At 46.8% G+C, this 19,504-nt stretch overlaps 1 long non-coding RNA gene across 1 annotated transcript; it reads left to right on the top strand.

Moving 5' to 3' along the window:
• Positions 1–404: 404 nt before the first annotated feature.
• On the top strand, positions 405–6,900 carry LOC142741382 (uncharacterized). Its single transcript, XR_012881114.1, has 4 exons — positions 405–896; positions 6,177–6,277; positions 6,355–6,524; positions 6,671–6,900. It is a non-coding gene; the product is annotated as an uncharacterized LOC142741382 (long non-coding RNA).
• The last annotated feature ends 12,604 nt before the right edge of the window (positions 6,901–19,504 follow it).

The raw sequence follows: 19,504 nt of genomic DNA on the forward strand, positions 1-19,504 counted from the left end.
TGCAAAAACAAGGTTGTCAATCAAGGGGACAGAGACGGAATGGCGGCTGAAAAGAAAAAGCACTGACGACGCAGACCAGCTGATTTACATACGGTGCGCTCGCTCGTCAAACATGCATTGCACAGATATGGGGCACATTTTTAAAAAACAATTAATGGTGACCAACTATGGCTTCTTTAGTCTATATGACAGGCTTAGCAGTTTTAGTGGATAAATGGATGTGACAGATTTCCTTTAAAAATTCTATGTTCACTATGCATAGGTAGTGGCGACCAGACAACACGTTACTAAGATTGGAACATTAGGAAAAAAAACAGAGGAAATTATTCACAATCCGAGATTCGCAGGCAGTTCTGTCAACGAACGGGTTAAGCAGAATCACAACACTGCCTGTGACGGAGGAAGCTTTTGGTCCAATCTGCTGTGAAATAGACAGCTGCTGTCAGTCATTCTTCGCACTCAAGCAGTTAACTGCCTCCCTGCAAGATTAGGAGCAGGATAAGTGAAGGTGTGAACGAGGAAGGGCAGACAGGTTAGAGCCCGGGCCACTAAGAAAGACAGGCAGGCTGTCTCGTTCTGTGACAAGAGTCGCATCGTGACCTGAATGAGTGTCCGCCAGCATTGGATAACATCCAGTGCTCTTACAATAATTATACTGCAACTGGAGAGGCCCTCCCACTCCCTAACACAATGAGGGCAGGCAGGGTAACACAAGATTAGCCCTAGGGAGAAGACAAGGCTATTATTTAAAATTAAAGGACCACACATCAAATTACGCCGGGCCTAAGTCTATTGTGTGGGTTTATGTTCAGCCGTACAGTCTCTACAATGCCTCTTCACACATTCATTAAACAATGAGAATGTCACAAAGAACATATCCATATCTATTTGTAGAGGTAAGTTAAAAAAATAAGCTTATAAATCCGTAAGAATATTTAATAGGCTACATTTTGTTCGTTTGTTATAGAGTTTATACATAAGGGGATAATTTTCTACGTAGGACAATTCCGTAAAACTTTAAAACCAGGATTTTTTAAGGACAGGATCACACACGCAGTTTTGTGACAGTTTTTGGCTCAGTTTTATGAGCGAAACATAAGAGTAGACACAAAAGAAAGGCTTCCTTCACACACAGAATTTTCATGGCGTCTTAAACTGTATCAAAAAATGCTTAAAGTGCAGCTAAACGTTTGACAAACTTCTGACATGTCAGTGACATGTCAGAAGCTTTGATTGGTGGGGGTCCGAGCACTGAGACCCCCACCAATCGCTAGAACGAAGCAGCTGAAGCGCTCGTGTGAGCACTCAGTCGCTTCGTGTCTGTTCGGCTTTTTCCGGAAAGCCGATGTGTCGGAATACGGCCTCATATTTCTATTGAGTCCGTACACCAATACATTTATTTCCGGAAAAAGCCGAACAGACACGAAGCGGCTGAGCGCTCACACGAGCGCTTCAGCTGCTTCGTTCTAGCAATTGGTGGGGGTCTCAGTGCTCGGACCCCCAACAATCCAAACTTCTGACATGTCAGAAGTTTGTCCAACGTTTAGCGTTTTTAGCGTTACTAAAATAAAACATGCAGTTTGTAACATCTTGCCGCACTTAAAACTACATGACAAAAAAAAATCGCAGCAAAAAAAGCCATTAAAAAGCCACGAAAAATGCACAAAACGCAGCAAAACGCTGTGTGTGAATCCAACCCAATACCTTTCCTTCATTTTGGATCCACTTCTGGCTTTGGCTAAAAAAACCGAGCCACTAACTGCCACAAAACCTGCATCAAAACTGTGTGTGTGATTCTGGTCTTATGCAGTTCTTTGTTCACATTTTTGAGACAAAACCAGAAGTGGATTCAAAAAGGAAGAATAGGTATAAAGAAGAGACTGATACATCTCCTTTCTTGTGTCCACTTCTGTGCTTGGCTCAAAAAACTGGATCAAAAATAACATCAAAACTGTGTGTGTGATCCTCATCTAAATCAACATTCATCGCATGTCTCACATTTAAAAGAAACTGTCACTAGGTTTGGAGCCACTAAACTACCAGCATGCCATTACGCAGCTGGGGTTTAGTGTTCCAAAGCTGCCCACGTCGAAACCGTCCGTTTAGGCAATAGTCAGTAAAATAACTTGTAAGTTACAGAGATCAGTGCGGGGGCAGCATCGGGCGCAACCACATACCGCACATGAAGCTCATGACAGTACACTGCACATGCGCAGTGAAGCGATGTGTACTGTCCTTGGCTTCATGTGTGCAATGTGCATTGGCCCGATGCCGCCGGACTCCTCTAGTAACTTGTAAGTTAGTTTACTGACTATTGCGTAAATGTCCGGTTTTGACATGGGCACGTTTGGAACACTAAACCCCAGCTGCATAATGAAATGCTGGTGATTTAGTGGCTTCAAACCTAGTGACAGATTCCCTTAAAGAGGCTCTGTCACCAGATTTTGCAACCCCTATCTCCTATTGCAGCAGATCGGCGCTGCAATGTAGATAAGAGTAAAGTTTTTGTTTTTTTTAAAACGAGCATTTTTGGCCAAGTTATGACCATTTTTATATTTATGTAAATGAGGCTTTCTAAAGTACAACTGGGCGTGTTTAAAGTAAAAGTACAACTGGGCGTGTATTGTGTTCGTTACATCGGGGCGTGTTTACTTCTTTTACTAGCTGGGCGTTGTGAATAGAAGTGAATGATGCTGACGAATCAGCATCATCCACTTCTCTTCGTTAACACCCAGCTTCTGGCAGTGCACAGACACACAGCGTGTTCTCGAGAGATCACGCTGTGACGTCACTCACTTCCTGCCCCAGGTCCTGCATCGTGTCGGACGAGCGAGGACACATCGGCACCAGAGGCTACATTTGATTCTGCAGCAGCATCGGCGTTTGCAGGTAAGTCGATGTAGCTACTTACCTGCAAACGCTGATGCTGCTGCAGAATCAACTGTAGCCTCTGGTGCCGATGTGTCCTCGCTCGTCTGACACGATGCAGGACCTGTGAGTGACGTCACAGCGTGATCTGGCAGAAGCTGGGCGTTCTGAAGAGAAGTGGATGATACTTTTCATCAGAACGCCCAGCTAGTAAAAGTATTAAAAACGCCCCGATGTACGCACATAATACACGCCCACTTGGACTTTTACTTTTAAACACACCCACTTGGACTTTTGCAAGCCTCATTTGCATAACTACAAAAATGGTCATAACTTGGCCAAAAATGCTCGTTTTTAAAAATAAAAACGTTACTGTAATCTACATTGCAGCGCCTATCTGCTGCAATAGCAGATAGGGGTTGCAAAATCTGGTGACAGAGCCTCTTTAAGACAGTATTAGTAAACCTGCCCCAAAGTTTAGGCAGGTGGTACGTGTCAAAGTAACATCCATATGAATGCCAGTACCTAAGAGCATCACACTGCCTCCACTGGCTTGTTTTCTTCCCACAGTGCATCCCAGCAGTCCATATGGTATTAAAGAAACCGTGATTCATCAGACCAGCGGTCCCCAACCCATTTTTAGGACCAGTTTAATACAAGACAATATTTCCACGGGGGGTGTTCCGTTTCGGGGTTTAAGGTCAGTTCATACGTTGCGTAAATACTGCAGATTTTCCGCATCGGGATTTGTTGCGGAAAATCTGCAGCATAATACAGTAGCAACAAAGTGGATGAGATAGAACAAATCTCATCCACACGCTGCGTAAATAGTTAGTGGAAAAAACGCTCAGAAATTGACATGCGGTGCAGAGTTTTATTCCGCAGCATGTCAATTGTTTTTGCGTAAACGCTGCTTATTTGTTGCGGGTTTTCCCTATTGAATTCAATGGGGAGGTAAAACCCACAACAAATAGCAGTTGTTGCGTTTATTGCGGAAGGTAACGTAACGATTCCGCCGCAAAAACTGCAACTCAGAAAAAAAATTATATTATTCTTCCTCCAGCGCGGCCTCCTGGAATGACGATTCATCCCATGTGACCACTGCAGCCAATCACAGGCTATAGCGGCGGTCACATGGGATGAAACGTCAACCCAGGAGGCCAGCCTGGATGATGTTAGAGGGCCGGCCTCCTAGGATGACTCTTCATCCAATGTGACCACCGCTGCAGCCAATCGCAGTCTTCTAGGATAAAACGTCATCCCAGGAGGCCGGCCTGGATGACGTCAGAGGGCTGGCCTCCTAGGATGAATCTTCATCCCATGTGACCATCGCTGCAGCCAATCACAGGCTGCAGCAGTCTTCTGGGATAAAACGTCATCCCAGGAGGCCAGCCTCCTATTATCTACTTCTAATGCTCCATGGTCCAGTTCTGATGCTAACGTGCCCGTTGTAGGCTCCTTTGCTGGTGGACAGGGATGAGCCTGGGCACTTTGAAGCCGCAATCACAGCAAGCTGTGATACACTGTGTGTTCTGACACTTCCTGTCACAAACCGCACTTATCGCACTGCTACTCATCTCTCTGTGCTCCAGCATCCTTCTATCGCTTCTGTGCGGCAGTCGCAGCGTGTCCCTAGACTATCTGTGCACTGCTGGTGCACCGAAAGAACATCATTTTAACCTGCTGGCATCCTTATTTACTATTAGACTTCTTTACGGTACGTTCACAATGGGCAGATTAGCTGTGGATTTTCCGCAACTGATTTAATTGCTGAAAATGTGCAGCGTATTACAGTAGCAGCAAGGTGGATGAGATTTGAACAAATCTCATCCACAAGCTGCGGAAAAAAAAGTGTGTCAATTGACCTGCGGTGCGTTTTTTTAATCCGCAGCATGTCAATTTAAACTGCAGAATTGTTGCACATTTGTTTTAGTTTTTCCCCATTTAATTCAATGTCGAGGTAAAAGCTGCAATAAATAGCAAATGTGATTTTTGCAGTGGAAAATCTACAAGTCCGCAAATCTGAAAAAAAAAACCTTTTTCAAGTTTAAATTGAATGAAAAAGTATATACTTAAATGGCATTAACGTAGCGTATTACGTGACACTTTCTATCACAACTAGAATTAACTTTTTTAGCAATATGCGCTGCAGTAGCTCTTCAGTGGGATCGGACCAGATGGGCAAGCTTTCACTCCCCATGCACATAAATGAGCCTTGGACAGGCTGGTTCGCTGGTTTTCCTTCCTTGGGCCACTTTTGAGATGCTCTGACCAGCAACTTTAGTCATCACAATTTGGCCCTGGTCGCTCCGATCCTTACGCTTGTCCATTTTTCCTACTTCCAACATAACTTCAAGAACTCACTTTTTATTTGCTGCTTAATATATCCCACCCCTTGCCTGGTGCAATTGTAATGAGATAATCAATGTTAATCACTTCACCGAGCTGTCTCGTTGAACTGCACTCGCTGCACCTGCCAAAATCGGCCGGTGTAGTAGGACCTTAAGTGGGGTGATCTGTCACAAGAAATCTTTTCTACTGCATATACCAATTAGGATTGCAGGAGTCCCAGGCAGAGAAAGTCCTGGTTCTACTTGACCTGTAGAGCTTTATAGCCAATAATATCACAAATAACAATGCTTACTGGTGATTAGGCAAAAGGCTCCACATGTCAAGTAAAGCCAGGACTCTTCTCTTCTTGGGACTTCTAAACTTCTCATTTGCGAAAAGTATGCCATGGCGCAGATACCTTCCCAGAGACCAACATAGAAAGTACAGGAACAGAAACATCAGGTTATTAAAGGGGTTTTCCCATGAAGGACATTTATGACATATCCACAGGAAATGTCATACATGTCAGATAGATGCGGGTCCCACCTGTCTTCCTGCCACTTACTGGTTACATGGTCGGCAGTTACGGAAACAGCGCAACTCGAAGAGCTACGCTGTTTCAGTAACTTGCATAGGAATGAATAGTAGTTAAGGAAACAGCGTAACTACCGTTCACTACTATGGGCGTTACAGAAACAGCATAGCTTAGCGAGTTTCGCTGTTTACATAACTCCCGACTATGTCATCAGGAAGTGGCCTGGGGGCCAGCATGAGCACAACGGGGCCCCGTTCCAGAGATAGGTACAGGTCCCAGAGGTGGGACCCGCATCTGACATTTATGACATATCCTGCGGATATGTCATAAATGTCCTTCATGGGAAAACCCCTTTAAGTAGAAGACCTGCACTCTCCTCTACATTTATTTCATAAAGTTTTCTTCCTTCTGGAAGAGAATTATATTGCATACTTTTTCTCAGGTACTATAACCCAAAGGATGCCCCACAAGCTGGATCTCCAATAGGATCTTCACCTTTCATATGGGAGAAAATGGCAGCAGGTCCTCTTTAAACTGTGAAAGGTTAGCACGATCACTATGTTACAAAAATAAAAATTACTATTTCTAGGGTTACCAATTTACTTATTTTCTATTTTTAGTATGCTACCATTTGTGGATGGTGTTTATTTTGAGAATAAACCTTTTCATTGACCTCCGTAATAACTTGCTGCATGCGTTCAGAATTGAAGCCATGGCTAACCAATTTCAGCATTTCCAATTTCCAGTGTCCTGATAGCTGTCAAGTACAGTCACATAGTACACTGCAGAGGTAAAAATTCCTTTCACTCACTACAATATATTAAACTTAGTGGTTTAATGATTGTTTCCCTTTAAATGCATGACCTGGCAATCCTATGGGCTTCTGCACATGGGTGTTATTTCCTGATACTAAGATTTTCTCTCTTCACTTCGCAGTGAATGAACTTGAACTAAAGATTGCTGATCTATATGCATCAACTATCTGGACTTCCCAATATAAGAACATTACTGCAAATGGAAAAAAAATATTTAATAAGAGTATGTGAAAGCATATAATACCATATGCATAAACATTTATTTCTGCTCAAGTATCCCATTCATTGGTCAAAATAATATAAAAAATACATTTGAAATGCTTGTTAAGTTATGTTTTTTTCACTTGGTTACCTTAAAAATGAGTCTGTTGGGCGGTGCACATATAAGCGTGGATTCATACATGGAAGATTTTATTACAGAAATTTCTGCAAATGAAAATCAGTTCCATTCATCTGAAATTTCTGCAACAAAATCTGTCATGTGTCAATCCACCCAAAAAGGGAATTTGCATTTCCCTAAACCTCTTTTGTGTCCCCTAGAGTTTAATCCAACGGTTTAGGAAATAGGATATTAGATTCTCCACCTCAGGGCTGAGACAAGTTATAGGCTGAGTAGGTGGCTGCCTAAGGCACCGTTAAGGGGCCTCCATTTATGGATTTAAAAGGATAATAAACCAGCTATTGTTTTTTTATTTTAAGATGCTGTGTCTGCTGATAATACTTTAGGTGTTGATGTATGATGAGTGCTTGCCTTTTAGTGGCTCAATAATGGAATGGTGACATGATGAGACTTATACTCCAATGTAATCAATCAGCGCTTTCCTGTAGAAGGCAACAGATTCAGCAGGAACTGGCGGACCCAACTACAGAGCGGACCAACTAGAATGGCCAAGCATTGGCAACCGCACATGCCTAGAGGGATTGCGTTGAAGAAAAATGGGGAGTATCCGATAGCTATCATGCTGAATTTCAGGGAGAAAAGGTGGTGGGATGATTTCTGAAACCCCTGCCTTGGGCACCAAGAGAGCTTGTTTAATCCCTGCTGCACATAATTTAAAACAAAAAAATGGATTAACACTACAGACTGAGAATTGTGAATTAAATGGCTTTATTGCTGTGAAGCTGCTATTCTTCTTTTGTATAATCTTTAGCACAGTGCCTGTCCAGCTTTGACTAAACTTTGCCTGATAATCTGGTCTTCAGGTCAGAGTACAATTGCCAATAATCTACGGGCAGTGAAGAGGCAAGAAGGCATAGCAGGTCGCCTTAAGGCCCTTTTACCCAGGCCAGCGAGTGTTCATTGCCCTGTGTAAACAGGGAAACAATCAGCCGATGAACGAGCAAATGCTCGTTCATCGGCTGATCGTATAATTTCAGCAGCAGAAAATGTTATTGTTGCTGGCAGCACATCTTCCTGTGTAAACAGAGAGACGCGCTGCCGCATGATAGAAATGTATGTGGACGAGGGATCGTAGTAACAAACACTCATACTCATACTAGCTCCTTGTGAAAGGAGCAACCGAGCTGTCTCGTTGATCGGCTCTCGTTGTTACAGCCAAAATGGGCTGGTGTAAAAGGACCCTTACTCTATATCTTGCTGCCAGATTTTCAGGTGAACCTTTTTTACCTAGGAAGTATTGCAAATTTTAAGCAAATCTAGCTCTATTAGATTATGGAAACATTTTAACAATACCAGTTTAACAATGGTTTCAATAAACAACCAATTTTCAAATGTGCACTTGAGTTGTCATATATACAACGTTCAAGAATAATACCACACTGACCCACAAGGATCAAGCCACGGAGGTATTGATCACCACCATATATAATCTAGAGACCTACGTCTTTTAAAACTGTTTACCCGTATGAAATGGGCATGTCACAGATAGCTTTAACTCCTTCCTGCTTTATGACGTACATTTACGTCATGAGAACTATATAGTTCCCGTGAAATTAGATAGATATACGTCATATTGACAGCTTGTGTGCCCACGCCATCACTTATGGGTGCCGGTTGTGTAATACAGCTGACACCTTGCTCTAATGGCCGCAATTAACATTGAATGCGGAATCTATGGAGTTAATCGGCCGGGATCGGTGTTGTCTCTGATCGTGGCCGATTAACCACATAGATTCAATGTTAATCACGGCATTTAAGTGGATAGAGAAAGGAAGAGGACTCTCTCTGTCAGCCCATAGGCACCCCCACTACGAGTTCGAGAGGTGCCGATGGGTTGCTATGGCAGCAGGACGTAATGGACGGACGTATTTTGGCCGGAAGTCCCGGACCGAACTCAGTGCAGGGAGCCGGGCTCCTAGCATCGTAGTTATGTACGATGCTAGGAGTCCCTGCCTCTCTGCAGGACAACTGTCCCGTACTGTAATCATGTTTTCAGTACGGGACAGTTGTCCTGCAGAGAGGCAGGGACTCCTAGCATCGTACATAACTACGATGCTAGGAGCCCGGCTCCCTGCACTGAGTTCGGTCCGGGACTTCCAGCCGAAATACGTCCGTCCATTACGGACGTTAATGTGCTCGTGTGAACCCAGCCTTAATCCCCGCAATAAATTATTGACTTTCCCAGTTTGAGTCCTAGGTCATGGTCTCCAGAATAGTCAGGAAGTAGCAAGCCAGAGGATCAGACCGAACCCTAGTCAGGAGTTAGGATAGGAGTCAATAACCTAAAGCAGAACGACAGGAACCAAGTGACAAATACTAAGGGTGAGACAGGTGCATAATTCTGCAACAAGGCAAGAGGAACAATAGCCAAACTGTCACGTTGGGTCCATGGACCCACTGGGCCGTACCGCCTTGGCGGTATGGCAGCTGCCCAACAGGGCGCAGGTAACAGTCTATAGTTCATATAGGGTACCTGTGGCAGCTCGGACAGTAGCAAGTCAGGCTCCGCTGGGAATAGGCAGCAGGCAGACGTCAGGCGTGGTGTAGTAGGACAGGCGTGGTATGTAGCACATCACCACAACAGCTCAGCACGGCACATGACCAGGATAGCACGGGATACAGGATAGAGGTACGGGAAACACTGGGAACTGGAAGACACTAGGAGACCATTTGCATAGACAAACTTTGGGTATGACAACGACGCTCAGGCATGGGAGGAATGGGCTGGGCCCTTCTTATAGCCCAGGGTGCTCTGCGAGCAATCCGCTCAGTCTCCCACCTGCGTGCGCTTTGGCTTCTTAAAGGGGTTGTCCGAGATTTTTTTTTTAAGTACATTTAGAAATACATTACACATATTAAAAATTGCATAATATACTTATCTGTGCAATCTTGCTTCTGTTCTCCGCTCTGGCTGCTTCTTCCTTCTGGTCACTTGAGCGCTGACGTCACCTCTTCTGCCGCCTCCACTGTCGTGTCGTATCCCGATCACATGGTCTCGCACCAGAGAGACCTCGGATGGTATACGACACGTCACTTGTCACGTGGTGTAGATCGGCTTCTTCTGCTTCACATGCAGTAACGCGCATGCGCTGTCACTGCTGTTCTCGCGGTCCCTGCTGTTCTCGAGATAACAGCAGGGGCCGCGCATGCGTGTTACAACAGAACAAGCCGATATACACCACGTCACAAATGACGTGTCGTGTACCCGGCAAAATTCAAGATCAACAAAGCGGCAGAGCCGGAGCAGAGAGAGACGTCAACAATCAAGTTCCCGACGGCAGGATCTGGAAACGGGGCCACTTTGGAAAACGTAAGTATATTACAAATGTATTTATTTTTTTAACTTAAATGATTTAATGGTGTTATTTAAAATATTATGTTATCTCGGACAACCCCTTTAAGTCTGGACTGAGCTTCCGAGCGCACCCTAGTGGTCACTGTGGAACAGGACGGCCAGATGTGCAGACATCTCTGGAGAGAAGGGCGTCGACAGGGTGGAAGTAGTTCGTGGTCAGCGACCACGGACGTTACACAAACAAAGGATGTACCTTGATCTGCAGATGAAGAACGAGGGCTGGAGTCCCCTGTAAATAGGCTGCCAGGACCGACGTTATCTAGGATCATTAGTTCCGCCGGCAACACAAAGCTGCCAGCCGTGCCCAGGCGCAGATTTGCACCTGAAAACAGAATCAGAAGAATAGTCCGACTGCATAGCATCCAGATCTGGCCGTTGGCTGGAGCCACAGGCAATAGCAAAGATACACCACTGAAACTGGGCAGGGTAAGTAATAGTACCACCCTACTCTTAGGTTCCTCCCTGAAGAGCTTCCAAGATGCTTGAGGGGATACTTTAAATTAATCCTCTTGACAATCTGTGGAGCAGGAAGATCCAGGTTCTCTCCTAACGACCATATCCCTTCCAGCCAATGAGATCATAGAGTTTCCCATGAACCTTCTTACAATTCCAGATTTGCTTGACGTAGAAATCTGATGAGGATTCAAGAGTAGGGGCAATAGAAGTCTTGATCTTTATAGAAAACGTCTTAATGACCAGAGGTCGAAGAAGAGATAAATGGAAACTATTGGGAATAACCTTAGGAAAAGAGAACTCTTTAAAGCTTTACACAGTGCCCTCCAGAATTTAGAAACAAACTGTACTCCCAAATCTGAGACTATGCAAGCTTAACTGGTTGTCGACACAGGACGAGAATGCTCGTCCTGAGCGGCGAGTACTTCGCGCATTAGGACGAGCATTCTCATCCTGTATGACAGCCGCCTCTGCGCGCAATCGAGAGCGGGGCAACGGCTGTAATATACAGCCACGGCCCTGCTCTGACAGTGGAGAGGAGAGAAACATCTTCTCTCCGCCGTTAACTCTTTGAATGCCGCGATAAAAGCTGATCGCGGCATTCAAGGAGGGGGGACTGCAGTTTGATCGCATCACAGAAATTAACTGTGACGCGATCAAAGCCAATAACTCGTATGGCCAGACAGCCCAGGGTCCATTGAAGGATCCCAGTGCTGTCTGAACATATTTCCCATTGTTAGGGCTAACAACTGCCTGTGTACGATCAGTAACAGGCTAATGTACTGGCATATAGATTTATGCCAGTACATTACAGTTACAAAATAAAAATAAAAATGATAAATTCCTTTATGGGATTATAAAAAAAAAGTTAAATGAATAAATAAATAAAAAGTAAAAAAAAATACACAAACACACATTTTTTATAATAAATAAACTTTTTAAAATATAAGTCCCAAAACATGAAATAATATAGACATATTTGGTATCGCCATGACCGTAACAACCTGTACAACAAGTTTATAACATTATTTATGATGATTGGTGTATGGTGTAAAAAAAAAATAAAAAATATTAAAACTGCTGCGGAACTCCTTTTTTTCTGCATTTTTGCCAAAATAAAAATGTATAGAAATTAAACGATAATGTATTTGTACCAAAAAATGGTACCTACATAAAGTACAACTTGTCCCGCAAAAAACAAAGTCTCATACAACTACGTCGTAGAAAAAATAAAAGAGTTATGAGCGTCGGGATGCAAAGAGGGAAATCTAAAAAAATTGTTCTGTCCTCAAGGCCAAAATTGGCCATGTCCTTAAGGGGTTAAAGCACATGGAGGAGGAATATGTCCTTGATAAATTATGTGAGCCAGAATCTTAGGAGCTGAAGGCAGATCAGACAGTGGCACAAACTGGGCCATTTTAGAAAAGATCTACCACTACTCAGATGGTAGTGAAACCCTGAGCAGGAGGAAAAATCAGTGAAAGAGTTAATTGAGATCTCGGTCCAATGTTCAGCTGGAATAGACAAGGGCTGGAGCAGACCCAATATGGGTATGTTCACACGGCCTATTTACGGACGTAAATCGGGCGTTTTTGCCCCGAATTACGCCCGAAAATAGCGCCTCAATAGCGCTGACAAACATCTGCCCATTGAAAGCAATGGGCAGACGTTTGTCTGTTCACACGAGGCGTATATTTACGCGCCGCTGTCAAAAGACGGCGCGTAAATAGACGCCCGCGTCAAAGAAGTGACCTGTCACTTCTTTGGCCGTAATTAGAGCCGTTATTCATTGACTCCAATGAATAGCAGCGCTAATTACGCCCGTAATTGACGCGGCGTTCAAGCGCCTGCACATGCCGGTACGGCTGAAATTACGGGGATGATTTCAGGCTGAAACATCCCCGTAAATTCAGCCGTAACGGACGCCCACGTGTGAACATACCCTATAGCTTGCCTTGAAGGTTTGAACTGATCACAGGTGGTACAGGAGGCAACAAACTCTGCAACTTATTGTCTGTATTACTGCACCAATAGTATTGCGAAAGTAATTAGCTGATACATTCGACTCAAGGGGGTCCTGACAACAATGAAGAATGAGCCCACGAGAACACCTTCTGGGAGAAGGAGGTACAAAGTAACTTACTTTTGTGCCGACCAATAAAAGTCACCATTCCTTCAGGGCAAATTTCACTGCCAGTGATTTTCAGGTACGTAATTCAGGAACAAGGCAAGAGGGACAATAGCCAAACAAGGGGTGTACTTTGATCTGCAGGCGAGAAGTAAAGGCTGAAGTCCACTTTAAATAGGCTGCCAGGACCTACATCATCTAGGAGCGCAGGCAACCCGACTCTGCCAGCTGTGCACAGGAGGAGGCAGGGGCGCAACTAAGAGGGAAAGTGGAGGGGTGCCAGGGCCGCACCGTCCAGGAGGCCTCTTTGAGGGGGCGGTGGCGCTACTGAAACCAGCCACCGCCACCCCCTCCTGCACTATAATTGTACAATTACAAGCATACGCGATGAATGGCCGGGTACATTCCGACTTCATCGCGCCGCTTGCGTCGTTGAAAGGCGCTGATTGGCAGGGCAAAATGACTTGCCCTGCCAATCCGCGCCTTTCAACCAAACAATTGGCGTAATAACGTAATCGCGCCGCTTGCGTCTATGAAAGGCGCTGATTGGCAGGGTAGAATGACTGTCAATGCTCTGTCAACCAGATCCTTTAAACTATGCAAGCAGTACAATGACGTCATCGCGCCGCTTGCGTCGTTCAACCCCAGCAGACCTGCTTAGAAGAGAGCAGGTCTACATTGCCACCGGACGGCGCGGCAGCAGGATTAAGGTCTGCATGTAGAGTTTTTTGTTTTTTTGAATAATAAAAATGTGAGTGCCATTATCTAAAGTGGGGGGTTTATCTACAGGGGTCGGCTCTATCTACAGGGGGCCATATTTGGGCCACTATATACAGGGGTGGCTATATGTGAGGCATCATCTATAGGGGGAGATATATGTAGGGCACTATCTACAGGGGTGGCCTATATGTTGGGCACTATATACAGGGGTGGGCTATATGGGGAGCACTATCTACAAGGGGTGCCATATGGGGGACACTCTATACAGAGGAGCTACATGTGGGGCCCTATATACAGCGGAGCTATATATGGGGCATTATCTACAGGAGGGCTACATGTGGGGCACTATCTACAAGGGGGCTACATCTGTGGCACTCCCTGCAGGGGGCTATATGTGGGGTACTATTTTCAAGGGGTTATATGTGGGGCACTATATACAGGGGGAGCTATATGTCAGACACTATCCACAGGGGGGCTATATGTGGGGCACTATCAACAGGGTCTGTATGTGGGGCACTATGTACAGGGGCTCTATGGGGGTCACTATCTATAGGGGGATCTGTGTAGGGCACTATCTATGGGGGGCACTGTGTGTGTGGGACACAGTGTATGGCGCTATTACATTTAGGTGTGTAGCGTCTGGCACCATGAGAACTTTATTGTAATGATGGGGGTAAGGAAAGACAGGTGAGCCCTAATCTACCCGCCACTCAGTCCCTGCCTACTTGCAACGACCCGCCCTAGGCGACGGGGTACAACTGAGCGACGGTCCCTGCGCTCAATAAGTGCACGACAGACAAACAGACAAGGGTACACAGAAGCAAGGGAAAAGGGGCAGTTGCCCACGGCAACACCGTGAGCAACAAGAGTGGTGAACGAGCCGAGTCAAACCAGGAGTGTACGAGGTACCAAACGCAGAGCAGGAGAGTAGTGAACAAGCCGAGTCAACCCAGGAGTGTACGAGGTACCAAACGCAGAGCAGGAGAGTAGTCAGTAAGCCAGGGTCAATAAGAAGCAGGGTCAAATGGTTCAAGAAGCTGCAGCAGGGCCAGGAAACAAAATGAAAAGAGTCACAAGCAAGGAGGAACAGGAAAGGCAGGTATAAATAGACAGAGGGCGGGAGCTAGCTCCGTCTGGCCAGGCTGTGATAGGCTCTCCCACTCCTAAGCCTGCCATCCTGAGTGGTGGAAGATGGAGTCAGTCTCACAGACATAGAAGCAGGTGCAGACTGATTACTTATGGGCGTGGATACAGAAGCTGTGCCTGGCAGATCCTTTACATTTATCTTCGTTTATAGGTGCAGAAATGTTTTAAAAATGAGAAGCTGAAGACATCTGACCGGCAAACTGCAGAAATAGGCCGTGGCCGGGAGAAGTCATGATAGAGGTCTGAACCAGATGGAGAAGAAAATAGAAAATAACAAGTAGTGTCACGTAGCGGGTTAGTGGACCCACTAGGCCGCACCGCCGTAGCAGGGAGGCAGCTGGCCAAACAACAGGAACCCCAGAATACAAAGTCCCGCACAAGGGTACCTGGATAGTCCAGACAGTGGCCGCAGGTCTGGCACAGATGGAGATGGGTGCAGCAGGTATCACCAAATGTGGCGGATGTCACAGGTGCCGTAGGTTGCACCAGACATGGCGTATTCCTCTGGACGTGGCAGAATACACAGGATGTGGCAGATGACACAGATGACGCAGGTTGCGCCAGACGTGGCAAATTCCTCTGGGCGTGGCAGATGACACAGGACGTGACACGACTCCGACACTAATAGGCACAGGAACAAGAACAACACGGGATACAGGAACAGATAACAGGGCACAGGTAACAACTGGAACGGGAAACACTAACTGACCATTTGCAAGACAGACTGGGAAAACTAACAACGCTCAGGCAAGGATCAGAAGGGCTGGGGCCTTCTTATAGACCAGGAAATCATGGGCCGTTGATGATGATGATTTCCTGATGTTCCATTAAGGCGGGGCACAAGCGTGCGCGTGCATCCTGCGGGACACAGCAGAGTGGAGCGGAAGTGAGCGCTGGCGTCTCCTAGGAAGGAGATGGGGACCAGCGCTCACGGATCCATGGCTGCGGACATCGGGTGGTGAGTAAACCCGACGGCCCGTGTCCATGGACGCTACAAGTGGAATCTGATGTCACTTAATGTAAATGTTTATTCTGCATCTAACCTGTACTTTAGTCACTGTACGATCTGCAGCGAGATGATGGGTGGTATGATTTTTTTTTTTTGTGAAACAGCATCTCCCAGCATATTCTTACCATTGTTTGGGCCATGCTGGGAGCTGTTTTACGCCGTACAAACCTATACGGCAGAGGTTGCACTAAATTGAGCTGTATTTGTGCTGGTGTTGTATTTATGTACTGAGTTTGGTTCTGGAACTGTACCGCTTCTATAGGGACAGTAGCACTAGGGGCTCCTCCAGGAGAGGAATCCCCAGCCAGAGTGTCGGAAACAGTTGGATTCCGCTCCTAGAGGGAGCCCCTGACGTCCCTGTCCATATATGGATAGGGACGTCAAGGCCTCCTCCAGGAGAGGAAGCCAGAGCGTCGGCAACCCTCTGGCTGGGGATTCCACTCCTAGTGGGAGCCCCAATTGTCACAAAACACTTACAGAGCGGAGCAGAAAAATCCAGTATCTTGTTGTGTGGCACTTTCTTCTAGCGGGGGAGGCTGTGTGGCAGTATCTACAAGGGGGGTATGTGGCACTATCTACAGGGGGGACTGCCACTATCTACAAGGGGGAGTGTGGCACTATCTACAAGGGTGATGTGTGTGGCCCTATCTTCAGGGGGCTGTTTGGCACTATCTACAAGGGGGGCTGTGCAGCAATATCTCCAAGGGGGAGGTGTGACACTACAGGGGGGCTGTGGGGCACTATCTACAGGAGGGCTGTGTGGCACTATCTACAAGCGGGGCTGTGCAGCAGGGGGGTATGTGGCAGTATCTTCAAGGGGGGGGGGGTCTGTGTGGCAGTATCTACAAGGGGGACTGTGTGGCACTATCTACAGGGGGGACTGCCACTATACAAGGGGGAGTGTGGCACTATCTACAAGGGTGATGTGTGTGGCCCTATCTTCAGGGGGCTGTTTGGCACTATCTACAAGGGGGGCTGTGCAGCAATATCTCCAAGGGGGAGGTGTGACACTACAGGGGGGCTGTGGGGCACTATCTACAGGAGGGCTGTGTGGCACTATCTACAAGCGGGGCTGTGCAGCAGGGGGGTATGTGGCAGTATCTACAAGGGGGGGGGGCTGTGTGGCTGTATCTACAAGGGGGGCTGTGTGGCACTATCTACAGGGGGGACAGCCACTATCCTTAAGGGGGTGTGTGGCACTATCTCCAAGGGGCGTGTGGCTCTATCTACGAGAGATATGTGTGTGGCACTATCTTCAGGGGGGTTGTATGGCAAACTGATACTTTGCCCCGGGTGCTGGAGAACCTGGCTACTCTTCTGGGAGGAGGGCAACATCCAGATCCATCAGGGCTGCGTCTGAAGATGTGAGCAGAAAAAGAGGTATGCTAGGAAACCGGACAAAGCCGTTGGCTGAGGCAACGGCTGATCAGAGAGAGGCGCCACTGGAACCAGGCGAGGTGAGTAACAGTGTCCTATTTAAAAGGTCCTATCAGTTCTAGGAAAATCACAAAAGGTGACAGTACATAAAATTATATTTGTTTCTTATATACACTACCATTCAAAAGTTTAGGGTCACTTAGAAATTTCCTTATTTTTGCAAGAAAAGCACAGTTTTTTTCAATGAAGATAACATTAAATTAATCAGAAATACACTCTATTTATTGTTAATGTGCTAAATGACTATTCTAGCTGCAAACGAACAGAAACGAAGCAGCTGAGCGCTCACACGAACGCTTCAGCTGCTTCGTTCTAGCCATTCGTGGGGGTCTCAATGCTCGGATCCCCACCAATACAAACTTCTGACATGTCACTATGACATGTTAGAAGTTTGTCGAAAGTTTAGCTACACTTTAAGTAAGGTAGCAGGATATTTCCTCTATACACGTGCTGCACACTCAGTCTTCCCCCACATAGTGGACTCCCAACTCAGATGCAGGAAGTCTCACAGAGAAGTCTGGACAGACTTTGACTGCTCATTCCTTCAGCCAGGGGCATAACCAATGCCAAAGCAGATGACCAGGCCGCGATAGGCTCTCCCACTCCTGAGCCTGCCACCCTGATTGGTGGGAGCAGGTGTCAGTCTCAGAGGTCTGGCCTCAGGTGTCGACTGATTAATCTCGGGGGGAATCGCAGGGCAGTCAGAGGGGAAAACATTGAAACGTTCAAGCTGACGTTCCCTGAGACGTCGGTCAAGTCGTACTGCTAGGGCCATAACCTGGTCTAGGGAGTCAGAAGAGGGGTAGCTAACCAGCAGATCCTTCAGGGCGTCAGATAATCCTAACCTAAACTGGCACTTTAGGGCCGGGTCGTTCCACCGAGAAGCTACGCACCACTTTCTAAAATCAGAACAGTATTCCTCAACAGGTCTCCTACCCTGACGTAAGGTCACCAGCTGACTCTCGGCTAAGGCAGTCCTGTCAGTCTCGTCGTAAATGAGAACGAGGGCAGAGAAAAACCGATCAACGGAGGAAAGTTCAGGGGCGTCAGGAGCCAAGGAGAAGGCCCACCCTTGGGGCCCTTCCTGGAGTCGGGATATAATGATACCCACCCGCTGGTTCTCGGAATCTGAGGAGTGAGGTCTTAGGCGGAAATAAAGTCTGCAACTCTCCCGGAAGGAGAGAAAAGTCTTACGGTCCCCTGAGAACCGGTCAGGTAACTTGAGGTTGGGTTCTAAAGGTGAGGTAAGGGGTACTACAAAGGCAGCGTCAGACTGATTGACCCTCTGAGCCAGGGCCTGGACCTGTAGGGAGAGGCCCTGCATCTGCTGGGTCAGGGTCTCAAGGGGGTCCATGATAGCGTCAGCGTAGAAGAAATGGTAGACTAGGTAAGGGCTTGTTATTATGTAATGGCAGGAAGGAGGTGAAGGGAACAAGTGAGCCCTAATCTACCCACCGCCCTGTCCCTGCCTACTTGCAACGACCCGCCCTAGGCGACGGGGTACAACTTGGCGGCGGTCCCTACGCTGTCTAAGTGCAAGGGAGTACAAACAGGGAACACGCAAGGGAATACAGTAGCCCACGGAACGCCGCGAGGAAACGGAGCGGTGAATGAGCCAGTCAGGATCAGGAAGTAGTCGAGTATACAAACGGGAGCACGGAGCAGAAGCAAGCCAGGGGCAGAGCAACGCAGGATAAACGGAACTGAAGCAAGGCAGAAGCACGGCAGAAGCAGGCTGAAGCAAGGCAGCAGTGGGGCCAGGAATCCAAGAAGAATAACAAGCAAGGAGGAAGAGAAAACGGCAGGTATAAATGGACAGGGGGCGGAGCTAACTCTGACTGACCAGGCCGCGATAGGCTCTCCCACTCCTGAGCCTGCCACCCTGATTGGTGGGAGCAGGTGTCAGTCTCAGAGGTCTGGCCTCAGGTGTCGACTGATTAATCCTGGGAGTATACCCAGACGTAGTGCCTGGCAGATCCTTTACAGATGGGCCCCCTTTAGACAGTAATCTTTGAATTGAAAACTATGGTGGAGCAGAAAGTAATTGGCTCCCTGCTCCGCTATATAATCTTGTAGGCCACAGGCTGATTTAGGCCTGTGGTCTACAAGACACTGGGAGCACGCTGATGACGTCAGCTGGCCAGGGCAGGTGGCACAATGACATCCCTTAATTATTCTGCTTGCTCCGGATAGGAAGGACTCGTTGGAAGGGCTTAGGTGAGTATAATTTTTATTTTAGTGGTGCAAAGAGGGCACTATTATTGGGGGTAGGACACTTCTTCTTTAGGGGGTAAAAAAGTGGGCATT

Source organism: Rhinoderma darwinii, chromosome 2, assembly GCF_050947455.1.
Source record: "Rhinoderma darwinii isolate aRhiDar2 chromosome 2, aRhiDar2.hap1, whole genome shotgun sequence".
Lineage (NCBI taxonomy): Eukaryota > Metazoa > Chordata > Amphibia > Anura > Rhinodermatidae > Rhinoderma > Rhinoderma darwinii.